Consider the following 17,612-nt stretch of genomic DNA (forward strand, 5'->3'; position numbering starts at 1 on the left):
CTTTTTGATAAGAGCCAGTCTAACAGCTGTTAGCTGATATCTCACTGTGGCTTTGATTTACATTTTCCTGGAGGATTAGTGATGTTGAGTATGTACCTGTTGGTCATGTATATGTCTTCTTTGGAAAAGTGTCTATTCAGATTCTTTGCCCATTTTTTTCATTGGATTGTTTCAATTTCTGCTATTAAGTTGTATGAGTTCTTTATATATTTTGGATATTAACCTCTCATCAGATAGATGATTTGCAAATATTTTTCTCCCATTCAGTAGGTTATCTTTCCATTTTGTTGATGCTTTTCTTTGCTGTGCAGAAGCTTTTTAGTTTGACGTAGTCCTACTTGTTGATTTTGCTTTTGTTGCCTTTGCTTTGGTGTCAAATCAAAAAAACACTGCCAAGACATATGTCAAGGAGCTTACCACCTATCTTTTCTTCTAGGAGTTTTATGGTATCATGTCTTACATTTATGTCTTTAATCTATTTTGAGTTAATCTTTGTGTATGGTGTAAGTCAGTGGTTCAGTTTCATTCTTTTGCATGTTGCTGACCAGTTTTCCCAACACCATTTATTGAAGAGACTGTCTTTCCCCCACTGTATATTCTTGGCACCTTTGTTGTGAATTAATTGACCTTATATCTGTGGGTTTATTTCTGGGCTCTTTTTTCTGTACCATTGATCTATGTATCTGTTTTATGACAATGCCACATTGTTTTGATTACTATAGGTTTGTATAGTTTGAAATCAGGGAGCATGGTGTCTCCAGCTTTGTTCTTCTTTCTCAGGACTGCTTTGGATATTCAGAGTCTTTTGTGGTTCCACACAAATTTTAAAATTGTTCTATTTCTGCAAAAAATTCCATTGGAATTTTGATAGAGATTGCATTAAATTTATAGATTGATTTGGGTAGTATAAACATTTTAACGATATTAATTCTTCCAATCCATGAGCATGGAATATCTTTCCATTTATTTGTATCTTCTTCAACTTCTTTCATCAATGTCTTATAGTTTTTAGTATACAGGCCTTTCATCTTCTTGGTTAAATTTATTCCTACACATTGTATTCTTTTTCATGAAATTGTAAACGAGATTGTTTTCTTAATTTCACTTTCTAAGTTATTACTGTATAGAAACACAACAGATTTCTTTAAATTGACTTTGTGCACTGCAACTTTACTGAATTCATTTATTAGCTCTTGACAGTTTTTTGATACAGTCTTTAGGGTTTTCTATATATAGCATCATGTTATCTGCAAATGGTGACAGTTTTTTTTCCTTTCTCATTTGGATGCCTTTTATTTCTTTTTCTTGTCTAATTGCACTGGCTAGGACTCCCAATACTATGTTGAACAAAAATAGGCAGAATGGGCATTGTTGTCTTATTCACGATCTTAGAGGAAAAAGCTTTCAGCTTCTCACTATTGAGTGTGATATTATCTGTGGGCTTCTCATGTGTGGCCTTTATTATGTTGAGGTACATTCCCTGTATACTGACTTTGTTGAGAGTTTTTATCATAAATGATTTTTGAATTTTATCAAATGCTTTTTCTGGATCTACTGAAATGATCATATGATTGCTATCCTTCATTTGTTAATGTGTTGTATCATGTTGATTGATTTGCAGATGTTGAACCATCCTTGCTGCCCTGGAGTGAATCCCACTTGATCATGGTGTAGGATCAGGATCCTTTTAATGTATTGTGATCATAGTATATGATTTTTTTAATGCATTGTTGAATTTGGTTTGCTAATATTTTGTTGAGGATTTTTGCATATATGTTCATCAAGGATATTGGCACATAATTTTGTTGTGGTTTCCTTTTCTGGTTTTGGTGTCAGGGTAATGTTGGCCTTGTAAAATGAGCTTGGAAGTGTTCACTCCTTTTCTACCTTTTGGACGGTTGAGAAGGATTGGTGTTAATTCTCTTTTGACTGTTTGGTAGAATTTATCAGTGAAGCCATCTGGTCCTAGACTTTTGTTTGTAGGGAGTTTTTAAATTACTGACTCAATCTCCTTACTCGTAATCAATCTGTTCAGATTTTCTATTTCTTCATGATTCAGTCTTGGAAGATTGTATGTTTCTAGGAATTTATCCATTTCTTCTAGGTTATTCAATTTGTTAGCATATAATCATTCTTAGTAGTCTCTTATGATTGTTTGTATTTCTGTGATATAAGTTGTAATGTCTCCGATTTATTTGAGCCCTCTTTCTTTTTTTCTTGGTGAGTCTAGCTAAATGTTTGCCAATTTTTTTATGTTTTCAAAGAACCAGCTGTTGGTTTCATTGAAATTTTCAATTTTCTTTTTAATCTCTATTTCATTCATTTCTTTCTTCTTTTATTTTGTGAGGAAGATTGCCCTGAGCTACATCTGTTGCCAATTTTCCTCTTTTTTCTTTCTTTCTTCCCAAAGCCCCAGTACTTAGCTGTATATTCTTTTTGTAGATCATTCTGGCTCTTCTATGTGGGACACCACTGCAGCATGGCTTGATGAGCACTGTGTAGGTCCATGCCCAGGATCCAAACCAGCAGACGCTGGGCCACTGAAGCAGAGCATGTAAACTTAACCACTCGGCCATGGGGCCAGACCCTATTTCATTCATTTCTGCTCTGATCTTTGTTTATTTCTTTTCTTCCACTAATTTTTACCTTTGTTTATTCTTCTCTTTTTCTTCCTTGAGGTGTAAAGTTGGGTTGTTCGAGATTTTTCTTGTTTCTTGAGGTAGTCATTTATTGCTATGAACTTCCCTCTTAAAACTACTTTTGCGGTGTCTCGTAAGTTTTGGAATGTTGTATTTCTATTTTCATTTGTCTCAAGTAATTTTTTTATTTTGCTTTTGATTTCTTTGTTGATCCATTGGTTGTTCAGTTTTGTAAATAAAGTTTTGTTCGACCACAGCTACAGTTATTTGTTTATGTATTATCTATAAGTGTTTTTATGCTATAATAGAGAACTGAGTAGTTGTATCAGACACTATATGGCCTACCAAGCTTAAAATATTTGATTTACTATCTGACCCTTTGCAAAAAAGTTTCCTGACCCCCAAAATAGAGGATAAAATGCATAGGTGAATTAACTCAATAATAGTACCTTATTATTTCAAAAATACAACTCTGTGATTAAGTGTGTACCTGCATATTTGATAGAAATGCTAAAATACATGGATATTTATGAATTTATATTCAACTGTAATGTATCAAGGCATATAGCTATAGCACATAGTAAAATTAACGTTTCGAAGAGCTTTACATGACTTTGTCCCCATTGAGATCTTGATTTTTGTGATATTAAATTTTATCCCATTGTGCTGAAAACGTCTTTTTTTATCTTATCAAATCAGAGGATTGAAAGTATAATCAACGTTGGAAGTATAATCAAAACAACTTCATTTCTTGCAAATTTCAAGATATTGTTCCAAGTATTACAGTGAAAAGCCTTGGCTAGATGATAACCTTAGGCATACTTTTCTGCCCACTCCCTAACACCATCAGTTGTGAGATAACATTTATGGGTGTCACCCTCTTCTCGAGCATGCTAACTAGAAAATGCATTCAACAGTTGATATGGTGGTGCTGCTTAAGCCCTCTCTACTGCGAAGATTTGTTTTACTTTGGGCATGGCACACTGTTGTTATTCAGATAATTGTAAATAGTGATTGCTCTGTATTTTGACATAGTTATCCCAAAATATATTTCTGACCTACTAACAATTCTCTAAATGATAATTAAATTACATTTGGCTAAATAATTATTCCTCTGTGCCTGATCTGATGGTGCCAGGTGTAAAAATGAGAATGTTGTGTTTTCTTGTTTTTTTTTTTTAAGAGGTAGCATTTTATTGAAATGTTGATACAACCGTCTTATTCAAATCTTGAATTTCTCTACGAAAGCAGACACCTAAAATGTATACATTGAAATAAGCTAATGTAAACCGGAAACCTAGACCTATTCAAATAAGAGTTACTAAAGTTTTGTTTTTGCTTTTAACTTGTATATAAGATGTGGGATCTTTTTTACCTATGAGCTTGCCTCTATTATTATACATCAGTATGCAGTAATATTTTCTAAATTTGTACTTGAAATATGGTAAATGGGTAATTTTCGTGGGGAATTATTTTCTTTTTGTTGATATCCTTTTTTCCCATGTTCTCATTTCACAAACATTATGGTTTATTGAAATGCATGTTCACAAAGCAGCTCTTCAGTTTAGCTTTTCCCATTTGATTAAGGCTTGTTGAGAGAGAGGCAACCAAATTTGGTGGTGTGTAATATTTTGGCATTTTTATGCTCTATGTGTGCACAGCTGTAATTTATAATAGCTCTGACTATCATTTAATCATCTACACTGAATATTTAGGCATTCGTTTATCTGCTAAATCTAGATTTCAATACCCCCAAAATTCAGGTGTATACTGCATACAGAAGTATGTATTAGTATAGGTTGTTTTCATTAAGTTTGACAGAAATAAATCCAAATTAAGAACATTATGGGAATAATGCCTGATGCTATGTGAACAAAACTGAATATAACCTCTTGTTGATTTTTTGTTTTTTTACCTTTTTTAAAATCTAGAAGACTAATTTTTACTTAGGTCTCCTTTAGCTACAGTTTTTAATTTCAAACTTAGCTGGCAGGCATTCTCTTTATTTTTAAATCTTTTATTAGCCTGAAGAAATGTTCCAAGAATATTTCACTAACAATAATCCTGTCACTGATTTTACTCTTCAGTTGAAATTTGAGGGTTTTTCTTTTCAGCACTCGTCTGTAGGCTGGTCTCCCAGGGAGGGCGCCGTGCAGTCCATTTGGAAGCATTCTTCTCAGCAGCAGTAGTGAAAGATTAGTAGTTTCAATAGGTAACTGCCTTGAGATCTCACTTTAAAAAATCGAAGTCTCTTTAGGACCCACTAAGAAAGGCCCAGGAAAGAACCAGCAAGTTACCTTGAAACTGCTGCCACGGTTCTCTTTTATAACAACAGTTCTTGTTTGATTTTTGATAGAGACTTTCCTCATAGTACAAGTCTCCATTCTAAAGGAAAGCTCTTCTGCCCCGGGACACAAATCTCTGATTAAAAGGCATTCCCTCTGGATGGTTATATCTTATTCTTAAAGAAAAGGTAATTGAGAAAAGAAATATTTTTTAATGTCTCATATAACAATATTCCTCCTCCCAGTATTAGTTTGCAAAAAAAAAAAATGAAAGGAATTTCATCTCTAGGCATAAAGTTAAGCAAAGGAAGAGGGAAGGGGGACAGAGTGGGAGAGGGATGCGTGGAATTGAAACGAGGCTCCAAATCACTCAAACCATGATATGATTTTTTTTTTTAAGTACTGGCGTTCTCTTAGAGGACATTGGAGTTCAAAATTAAAATTAGTTTTGCAGCAGAGTGCACCATCAGATCTGTAGGGACCGATTAGCGGAGTGGCTCTCTGTGTCCTATATACTATATGCCGCTTCAGTGGTTAGAGTAACACTTAGGACATAGGGAAGTGAAAACTTTGATTCGTAAAAGAACCCCATGTGACTCTCTGCTGGTTTTATATTTAAAATGTGTTTTATCGTTTACCACCTACTTTTAAATTAATTCACAAAGACAAAATAATTGATGGATTAGATACAGTCTGTTGGTTTGCAGTTTAAGCAGAGAAAGATTTTCTTGCATCATAGAGCATATTTTGCAAATTCAGTTTCCAATCTTCCTTTCCTGTCTTTTAAGTTGTATTAATAAGATTTGGGATCTACTCATTATAATTTCTAGGCTGAGTGGTACTCAGAGGATGGTGTCATTTTTGAGCATTGAAGAGAGGAACTGAAATATATAATTATATTTTAAAGAAACATTAGACCCCAAAGCCAATGAGATATACTCCACTTCTCTCTTACTCTACCTGGCAAGCCAGCTGCTTAGGATAGGACCCATAAATGTATTTCTTAGGACATTCATTCTCTGTTTTACTATTACTAAATTAAATCTAGAAAAATTTCGATAATTGATATCCTCATACCAACTCAGATTACTTTCTTTAGAATCCTTGTCTAGGATTTATACTAATTAATTTATTATGTATCACTTGGTACTAGTCTTCCTAGTAGGAAAGTGACTACAATTGTACATCTGTATTCACAGTAGATATGCAAAATAATTTTAAACTGACAATAAGGAAATGAATTACTAAAGATATGGAAGATAAAACAAAAATTATATCATAGTGTTAATAAAAAACCAGTATGAAGGGGAAAATGTTTCAATTAACTAACTCTTGTGATGGGATCCTCTACTTGGAACAACATCAAAAACGTTTTCATTATATGAGAACATTGGGTTGAACTTTCAACAGAGTTCTTTTGACTAACATGGGTAGTGGGAAATCTTGTGCTTGACTGTCCAGGCTAACTCAAGAGATGGTAAGGCCTGAATCCCTGCCTCAATTTCTTTCCTAAATATGGACATGTTGAAATCACCTCCTATGTCTTGTTATATCCTGGTGGTTAGAATGGGAGGGCAAGAGGAAGCCATGTTTCAGTGTATATATCTGTACTCTGAAATATAAAAAAAACCGTTCTTAAATCTGCTTACCGAAATATATGTGAATGTGTTGACTATTCTGTCACAAGCATTGTTCTAGTGAATTTTTCTTAAAAATGATGTTATGAACAGTTTTGTACCTATTAACTTGCATATTGTTCTTATTATGGAAAGCACCATTTTAAAATTGTGAATTAGAAATATCATATGAGATATCTATGTATATATAATTCACCTCCTTGATGACAGCTTCTGTGACATTTCAGACAGCCTAAAATTATTGCCTCTTTCTTTTGTTCATCTCTGCCATGCTCCCATGGTGCTATGTATGCAAATATATCATGGCACTGAGACCCATAGAAAATACATATAATGCATATTAGGTCTTTCCTCTAGGTCGTCAGCTTCTCAAGGGTAGAGTCTTGGTACTATTGGTCTTTGTTTTCCTAAACTAAATGGATTGTCCTGAGAACTGGATATTTCTTGACAGAATGAACAAGTGATGACACATATTTACCCATGTGTCTCTTCTGCAGCATGCTAGAATCAAAATGCGTGGAACCTTCCCAGTGGGGTTACTCATGGGAAGTGTAGAGCCAATAGAAGATGCCAACAATCATCCAGTTCCACTTCCCTCACTAAGAGGAAACTTGATGAAGGGAACATGGCAACGAGGAGCCACTCAGAGTTTGCATGAGACAAAGAGTTTATGATGAGCCTGCAGACACCTTTTTATTGTTCATTCAAATAGTGATTGACTGAGGCTGCTTTTCTGTTGCCTATTTGTATTTAATAGACTAAAGATTTGAGTGTGAAAAGTTTCTATACATAAGATCAGAGTTATCTTTTTAATCTCAAATTGATGCATAAAATGTAACACGAGACAGTTAATTCCTGTTTCGTAATATCTGTGGGTTTAATAATTTAAAAGCATTCTTGTATTGAAATAACATCCTTAATATAATTATGATATTTTAAAGCAGAATGAAAATGCGTAGCAGTAAACCTATCGTGATCGTTTTGCCCAGGGACTCTGTGAAAATTGTCCATAGGAGAGTTGCTAAGGTACACAGACTCCTTGTCTATAGAGCACACTGCGTGATTCTCCTTCCAGGAATATTATAGTGCGTGTGCTTGGGATGGTTCCACTTGGCCCAATCCCATTTTCCAGGCCAGTGAGCATAATGGCAGGGTAGAAATGAGATGTGTCTATGTGCCTTTGGTAATTACTGAGTATATGTTAATGAAGAGCTTTTCCTTGGCACACCAGTACAGTTAAATATGACCAGCTAGAGCTTTTCCTTGATGAAAGGAAAGCTACCAGCTCAGCTATAGAACCCTATATAAACAAGTTGTATTTGGATTTAATTTTGAGCTAACGTGAATGTAAATATTTTCAAATGGGTTGCTCTGTAGTTCTTTACAGTTGAAGGAATTCTGAAACTGAATGCCTTTCTGTGGAGATGTCAACATTATTGTTGGTGTAACAAATTCACCTCGCGGTATAGGCATTTACGATATATCTAAGAGATATTCAGCACTGTGCCAGACATTGTGAGCAAGGAAAATGTTGTACAGATCATGACCACTGTACTCTAGGATCTTTACATTTGGCAGGGCGGACAAGCCATTGTTACTTATTAACCAATAAAAAGATCTAACAATGACAGTGGCATCTCGGAAGAGATTATTAAGATACTGTTAAAATCTTGAAATGCAAAGTAAAAGCAGAAGATATAAGAGAATATAATTAAGGAGAAAAAAAGATGGAGAGGAGGTTCTAGTGATCAAGTATTATTTTTATTGGTTTCTCTCCCCAGGACAGGCAGTTAACCTGGTCTTTGGAACTTATTTATTATAAGACCTTAAAAGATTTTGAAAATTAGAAATTAATACCAAATCAAGCATAAGATTCTATTATAATGTTTTTGTAGTATTGCTCATAGAAAAAGAACTGTATAGGATTGTTAGTTTTTCCCAGAAATAATACATCAGTTATTTTCCTTTTTGATATTTCAGTTGCTTGAGCATTTAGCATACTCTTAGCTTTAGGGGGACTGCAGAAACACAATTTAGAGCATGGCAGTCCTCTGTGAAAATGTTTTTGCTATAGTCTGAGAGGAACTCCTTTATTCCATGTGTCTTCAGGCATGCCTATAAACATACACTTCACAAATCCACCGTCATGGTAATCATTTGGAGATGTTTCTGTGTAGACATAGTTTATTCGTTTCCCAGAGATGCCATAACAAATTATCACAAACTGAATGACTTAAAACCACAGAAAGTTATTCTCTTGCTTCTGGAAGTCAGAGCCTGAGTCAGGGTGTCAGCAGGGTGGGCGCTCTGCGAGCTCTCAGGAGGATACTGCCCGCGTTTCTCTCCTGGTTTCTGCTGGTTGCTGGCAGTCCTAGGCTTTATTTGGCTTATAGACATCACTCCAATCTCTGCCTCCATCATCACATCGCCTTCTTGTCTATGGCTCTGTGTCTTCTCCTTTTTTCTTTGACACTGTCACTAGATTTGAGGCCCTTTCTAATCCACTATTGTTTTATCTTGATCCTTACCTTAATAAAATCTACAAAAACTCTTATTCCAAATAAGGTCATATGAATTTGAACAGGGCACTATTCAACCACAAGAGATAGAAATTGTAAATAGGCATGATTAACCAGGAGATCCCTGGAGTATTAATTTATTTCTTGTTTGATGAGAATATAGAGTTTCAGACATACCTTTAGATACAAGTAATGACCGACATATTCTCCTTTCTGTTATTTGTGTTCCGTAGAGTTACAAGAGAGAAAATAGAATGCCCAAATATATGATTCTATGGATCCAACTTCATACTGCACTTCACAACTTACCCTTATATAGCTCTAAAATGAATTTTTTCTTTATTTCTCATCCTACCTAAAGCTACTTGTATTCAGAGGCAGGTTGATTGTGAGACTAAACTATTCAGGCTAGTTTCTTTCAAAGCCTTGGGAGGGACCCTAAAAATGGGTTCACATAATCACATCATTTTTTAAAACTTGCAATAGAAAGGTCTTTTAACCACAATTAATTAACATTACCCCTACTTTGCATTCTGACTTTCCCTCTATAACACTTCCCTTCATAATACAGCAGCGCAAGGCTTTGGTGATAGAGGGTTGTTCATATGTTTGATGGTACCTGGCTATGGATATACGTGGTTAGTGGAGGAGAAACAAGGCTTGAAATGTGTGGAGCCAGAGCTAGTCTGTGGAAAATTCTGAATCATAGACCTCATATGGAAAAAAGCTTGATAGATGTTTTCCCACGTTTGACAGAAATTCTAACAATTTACATGGCATTACCATCAGTAGGTTGTAAAGTTGAAAAAAAAACATAAAAACTACGTACTTGAGAAAGGAAAATCTGAATTATCCCTCTATATTCTCTATAGAAGATGATTTTGCAAAATTTTTATCATATAAAGAGGTGATCAGAGTACATAGCCAAAAAAATAGGAAAAATATTACAGAGTTGTATCAGTCAATAATTAAAGATATTATACTATTTTTTGTGGAATATATGTTTTTGGTATTTTTCAGATTTATAAAAATCAGTGATTGGATGTGATTTACATCCTCATTAAAACTATTTACATTCTTACCTCATTTTATAAATTTAATTTTAATTCTTTTTCTTAAAAAGGTCCCCCCACATTTTATAAGCTTCAAACCCCACAGAAACAGAATCCATTTCTGCTTTTATCTTTTCTTCTACTGTAAAACAAAAGAAAAATCCCGCTTACGAAATGCAAGAGTTTTTTGATAATTTTGTCTCTTGCAAAATAAGATTAAAAGACAAGGCTCTTATGAAGCTGCGCTTTATATTACCACTTCTTAACTTCTCATAGTCCTTAAAACATTGAACACCGAACACCTTTCCAGCCCTCACAAATTCAGTCATCATATGTAGCTTGTCTCTGCCTCTCTCTCTTATCTCTCCTTTCCTGCCATAGTCTTTGACTAGAATTATTGGATGGTATTTTAATTTCTTTTATAAAAAAGAAAGCATCCTCATATTTTTGTAGACTAATTTTTTTAGGTATACAGAGATGACACACATATTAACTTTTTTATTCTGTTCAAACTTTCTTTGCTCAATCCTACCTAGGAATGATCTTCATAAATTGCTTGTTATCATCTGGATTTTAAACCCCCCTGGGAATACCTCCTTTCCCCTCCATCTGAAATCCTGTCCTTTGTTTTTTCCATTTATCTCTGCGTATAATCAAATCTATCTGTTTATAAAATCTCTGTGTATAATCAAGCAGCATCTTGGTCATAAATTAAAAGTGTTCCAGGCATTTTGATACCATAGAAACCTGAAATTCATGCAGAAAGGCTCTTTGGGAACGCTCAGAAGTTCAGACAGAAAGACTGTCTTGCAGAGGTGGAAGTAGCTTCAGAGCAGAGATGTGCTTTGTCCAAGGCAACGCCAGGCTTCGTACCCAGGTTTCTCACCCTTGGTCCAAACTGAGTCCACTTTAATTTTCAGTACATAGACTTGGAATTTACTCATATCTACGTCTAAGCCTTAATTCCCAACTTTTATTTCTTCCAAAATAATAATTTCCCATTTCTCTGTCACCTTTTTCTTCGAATAACCACTTGAAGCCATTATGTAAACATTTAACATAGAAAGCCTACTTTTAATCCCCAGCACTGTTACTTGCCAAACTGTTGATGGCATTATGAACATGTTGAAGTAAGCTAATGGCAGAGACTGAATTGTTGTCCTGTATGAATTTGTAAAAAACTTTGACTCAAACTTTGATCATAACACTTTCCTAAATTCAATAATCTATAGTCCTTTAGGTATAAAACCTCACTAATTTCAAACAGCAGGACCAAGTTAAGCCCATCTTTTATTTTCTCTAATTCTCTGCCCTTTTGTTTCTTGTTTCCTGCTCTACAAATATACTTTTTGTCTCCTAATTCTATAGTTTTCGCCAGCATTCCATATTCCCACCCTCCATTTGCCAGACAATTTCATCTTAAAAACAAATAAAACTTTTATCTTTTTTAGGTGGAAATTCTATAAGGCACATTTTTTTCCATATATCTGTAAAAGAAGTAGATTTCTTACTCTGCTCTGTTATTCTTCCCATTGATTTAAATCATACCATTTTAAAATAGATACTTTAATGGAGTAGTGCATTAATTTTTTCACAATTGAACAAAAGGTGCTTAAATGAAAAATCCTAGCATACTGTGTTTCTTTATTTTTTCATAAGCAGAAATTGAACCTAACTAAATATTTAAATTGTTATTGAATGAAAACATTTTAAATGAATTTATTTTGCTTCAGCTATACAACATATAGTTATGTTTAACACAACACATCTGTATTTGTGTCCTTATTTCTACTTGCAAATGAATATATTCACATGGTTGACGTTAATTTTCAGCAATAGAAACAGAAGTCATTGTTTAAACAGGTGCTGCTTTCTTAGGTTTGGGTCAGGGCATTTAATGGGCTTTGCATGGAATTTCTCAACTTAAAGATGGGGTGTGTGTGTGTGCTGGGAAGGGGCCTGTTGGCTTTCCAAGTAGTTGTCTGAGGATAGATTTTGAAGTGGAAAGAGGAAGTGTTGGTTAATAGATTTTTTAAATCCTTTTTTCAGTTTGTTATTTTAATATCCCATGTTCAAAGAAAATGACAAATGCTAAAATAGTATCGACGTTCTTATATTATATAGAGTTTAATGATCTGATAAAGAGCATCAGTTTCTACTTTTTCAACATATCATTTTGAAAATTTTCAAATATACACAAAAGTTGAAGAAATTAAACACCCATATACACACCTCCTAAGTCCTACAATTGGCATTTTACCATCCATCCTAATATATCTGTTTTTTCTTTAATGCGTTTCATAGTAAGGTGAAGTTATCAGCAGACCTCAAGTCCTATTTTGTTTCTTAATTTTCTTGGTGACTTTCCTTTTGACTTTCCTCTCAGATAATCATTGTTTGAGGCATAGGCAAAGTGTGTAATAAATTAAATGGAAGATATATAAAGCTTTTAGTATTTACCTAAATTGCATATGTCAATTCATGAGTTTCATGTACACTGAAAAAAAAGATACTGGAAATGCAGGTTGTAGCATTATTTGGGTACCAGCTAAACAATTTCCAGACACAGATTTCTTAAACTAGATTATGCTACTTATGCAGTTTTTGCTAGATAGTCCCAGTGTTCTACTCAAGCATAATTACTTTTGAAGGGAAAATGGCAAGTATTTTCCCTGGCTTGTTGGAATTAATTTTTTTAACTTACCTTTTATTACCTATATATATATATATATATATGTATTTAAAGACATAATACTTCAGAATAGTTATTTTTGAGCCTACATTTTGATTTTATGTATTGTTTGGGGCTATATTTCTTCTATTTTGAAGTTTTGGGAAAAGTCATGTGATTCAAGGGTAAAAATAAAAAGCATTCAGGGAATTGGGGACTATAGCTTTTCAGTTACAGTATAACCTATACATATATACAATATGAAGATCTTCAGAAACTGTAACTCAGCTGATAAATTGAGATTTATTTTTATCCCTCTAAGATGTAATCTATTTATCATTTGATGCTCAATGTTTTCTGAGACAGTGGGTAGCATTCTTTGTTATTGCTGTTGTTAAATTCTATGACAGTTTTGTTTAGGTAAACAATTTTTGAATGTTTTAACAGATATTTTTAGATTCAAATTCTTTTCTTTGGCTTTTGGTAATGTCACTGAAGAGGAGTCTTCAATGAGGGAGTTTTGAGAAGAGTAAAACAAAAACATTATTTTGCAAATAGTATGTGATGTTATCCATGACTTGTATTCAAAATCCTTAAAATTTAAAAGAAGTATTTTCATGACTAAGAATAGGGGAAAAATCACTATTTGGATTAAACCATGGAGACAATTGTGATCACATTATAATATATTAATATGGAGAACACAGAATAATTTTTAATTATATTGATACAAAACATCCCTATAAACAGTTTTGTCCACAAGTAATAATTCATTCACTGGGGTTTTGAAATATTTTCAAGCACATTCTAAATACCAGAATTTTTTGCTAATATCTTTGAAAACAACATGAATTGAGGGCTTGTGGAATAGGGAGGATATTTTCTCGAGGACAAATACTTGAGTTAGTAACAGATTGGGGACCATTTTTATTGACTGATGATCCCAGACCGATAATCACCAGACCACAGTTCCTTTATATTTCTTCCAAATATTCATGCATTTAATGAGATTCTGTTTACAAGTGGGAACTTAATTGACTTCTCCTTAGATTGCCACAGAAGATAATATATACATATTAAAAAGTGCAAAGAAGTTTGTTTATTTGCTTCTTAAGAAAATTGAATTTTATGTTTGAACCATGACATTGCATTTAGAGTGAATTCCTGACAATTCCTTGATTGTTTATGCAACTTTGAGCAAGGTAGTTAAACTTTCTGGATCTTACTGTTTATGGTACTGAAATTTTAGAACATTTTATTTCTTGGATAAAGTTCCTTTCAAGGATATACGAATATATACTTTTGAAGAACCTAAAAATGAGAATTGAAGTTTGATTTCTAAAATTATAGAAACTAAATACTAAATAATAGAAGACCTGGGTTGCTGATTATTGAGGATTATTCGTTAGAATTCAATCAACTATTGAAAAATCTTGGCCTCAACTAGGAAGAAGTGAACACTAATTACTTCAGAATTATGCAACACTGTGAGCAAAGCCATCATGAAGTCCAAAGTATCTAAGATTCCACATCATCTAAAGCATAGCTAAAACCCATCCAGATCTTCAGATCATTTCATCCAGGTGTGGGAAATGCTTAAGCTTTGGAGTATTAGGCATCCAGACGTGAGTCCTGGCTCTGCCCCTCACTAGCCCAGAGATAGGGTAGCCCCGCCGTGTCTGTTTTCATCTACAATGTGAGGATAACATAGCTACTCAGAGCACTATTAAGTAAACTAAATGAAGCATATAGCATAGTACTTAATACGTATAGGTCCTTGGTAAATGTTTAATAACAACTCACTTCCCTTCCATCTCTGGGAGAGACTTCCAAAGAGACGCACACAAACTTCCTTCTCTTTCTTGTTCCCACGTTGACACCCTCACCTACAATCCTTCTTTGTTTCTGACCACCAAACTAATTTCTCTTGACCTAACTTACCACCACCCAACAATAAGAGGCAACTGATATCATTTCTTAAATAATAAAATGATGACTATGATGCTAAGGCAATTTATTTTATTCAGGAAACCAAAATAATAATGCTTTATATGTTAATACAAATTGCTAGTTAAAAAAGCAACTTTTCATTCATTATTTTATGCAGGTTGTGAGAATCAAATGAGACAATGTACAGGAAAGAAATCAATACTTTTTTAGCAAAATAAATAAACATGATCTATCTTAAATGACACAAAATATTCTATTTGTACCTACGCAGTGATTTGGAGGAGTTAATACTTTCCTAAATACTTCTTGCACCAAGAGCTGATAGTGTATTTTGACTTAATAGTAAAAAAAGTATTTTATTCATATATTTGCCCTAGATTTCTTATTTGTACAATAGAAATAATTGGCAGATAAATAAACTGTGCCCTTTCTAGCATAATATTATGGGGAAAAACTGGAGTTATATTATTTAGAAATTGAAAATTTGCCAAGTTAGTCACTTAATTAAGAAGTGAATGACTCTTTCCTTTACCCCCAGCAGAATGACTGATTTTCATGTCTCTCTCTCTCTCTATATATATATAATCTTTGGAGGGTGGTCTTTTTGGTCTTTGTAGTAAAACATTACTTTTATTTCCGTTCATCTTAATGATGGTAATTAGTGATACGATAATTTTTGTGAGTACAGTGTAATGTAAAACAATAAGAAGGATGTGATTGATATAAAGTATTATTATAAAATATTGAACGCTTTATTTTACCTCATTTAATGCCATAAACAAATGATATGTATATCCATATACACTTTCTCAGAAAGTACCTCTCTCACTAACAAAATATGACAAAATATTTACTGCAGAATCTGTTATTTGAGTCTTAAACTGTGAGGGTGGTTTGTAAGAAGTAGCTCTCTAGAATGACAATTCTTCTGAAATCGGACCTTTATGACATGTCCCATATCCTCTTTTAATACAGAAATGCAGTGAGTCTTGAATTTTCACATACTTCTGAGCGATATTATTGCTTTATGAAAGCAGGTTAGAAAGTTTTGCCATCAGTAGTGTGCTATATTTTTCCTATGCCGTGCTTTTAATATACATAAACAAAATTACGAATTCATGGGGAATCGTGTCAGGAGCTCTTCTGAGACAGCGCTGGCTGCCTGGATATTGCTGCCCTGAGGGGGTTTATTCAAATGTTGTGATCCCACAGTAGAGCAGATTGAGCCAGTCTAACCTGGCAAGTGGGAGCAGGTGTGGGAAAAACAGCACAGCAGAGTCTTAGCAAAACGTTTATTGCCACTTACAGGCTTGCAATTTTAAATAATGCTATTTGTTTTGTTTGTTCCCTTTGCAATGTGATCAGCGTATCAGATACAACATAGATGTCTGCATTTTAACTCAATCTCCATTCCTTTGATTTTGTTATTTAATGAGTGGATTGGTGTGAAGTTAGGCTCTGTGCTGCAGGCAATAATCTGGTAAATAAAATAAGGAGTAAATCATTTTGCGTTGAGGAATTACTATCAATTTTATTTGTTTGTTTTTAATGAGAGGCTGTAACATTTTACGAAGGTTTTAAAATTGTATCTATATATTTATATGCTTTTCCAGGAATATACATAGCTACAATCAACTAAGATATTTTTAAAATTTTTCCATAACTCTAATTTTTTAAAAGGAAATCCAAATAGTTAGGCATGAAATTAATTTATTATCTCAACTTCTGTGCAAATGCCAAAAGACACTGTGGTTTAGATCCTTCTTCCTCCAAATGTGCTTTGCTAACCTGTGGGAATGGGCATGACCTGGGACCCTGGCAGAAATGCAAAATTAGAAGCCCCACTCCAGAGATGCGAAATCAGAATCTGCATTTTAATAAAATCTCAGGTGATCCCTATGTTCATGAAAATTTGAAAGGTATTGGTCTTGAAGAAGGGAAGCAAATTTACTTATTCTGGCTAAGTTTTAAAAATTTTTTTAATGTATATAAATGGAAGAACTGATGAGAAGAAGAAAGCACTAGCATTCACAGTCACACTTTCTTCACCTTCTATCACAAGCAAATACCTGAGCAGAATTGGGAGATGTTCATTCAATTTTTATTTACTTCAGCATTGTTAAATATTTAATTTCTCTTTGAAGGTACAGCTACAATCCTGCTTCACTGTTATTGTTTTCTTGGATCTAGACACAAAATAAGAGGTTTAATAGGAAGCTTGTATCCAGTTTTAATGTGTTAGTAAGTGGGCCCTGGAACTTTTACAAATTATGTGGTATCACTTTGGCAACTCCTACCACATGACGTTTATTCACATTAAATAGAGTAAATCTGCAGACATTTGATTCTAAGAAAAGTAAGCATTTAATATATAACTGAAGACCTTTTCCAATGAAAATATATGATGTAGATGTCACAGTCATGGATATTACAGGAAATATAAGTGATATTATGCAAATTGTCTCACAAGACAGTCACTTGTATTAATGTATTTTTTGATGAAATATATAAGGGTCTAGTGCCTGTAAATAATACCTTAAGGAAGTGTGGCACTTTTTGACTTTTCAGTTTTTACAGTACATTTGTCAATCTTGGCAAAGAAGCTCCCACTATAACACCTACACTCTTACTGTCATCTGCAGCCTTAGATGCTGTCTTCTCTGCTGTTATTATAGATGAACTTTCCATACGTTTTATTTAGGTCTACCCTTCTAAGAGTCTAATGCCATCCACTCTCACTTTCTCAAAGGCATTGGCCTTACAATTCTCTCCTCTCTGATGTATCATCAGAATACAAGGGTATTGTTATTTCTCCTATCTTTAAAAAACTTTCTTTGGACCCTGATTTTTCCTCTGGCT

General features: G+C 33.8%; 1 protein-coding gene across 4 annotated transcripts in view; it reads left to right on the forward strand.

The window, feature by feature from the left end:
- ERBB4 (erb-b2 receptor tyrosine kinase 4) overlaps nt 1-17,612 on the forward strand; it is a 1,114,677-nt gene that overhangs the window by 257,007 nt on the left and 840,058 nt on the right. The window lies entirely within an intron of this gene.

The sequence above is a fragment of the Equus quagga genome, chromosome 17 (assembly GCF_021613505.1).
Source record: "Equus quagga isolate Etosha38 chromosome 17, UCLA_HA_Equagga_1.0, whole genome shotgun sequence".
NCBI classification, from domain to species: Eukaryota; Metazoa; Chordata; class Mammalia; order Perissodactyla; family Equidae; genus Equus; species Equus quagga.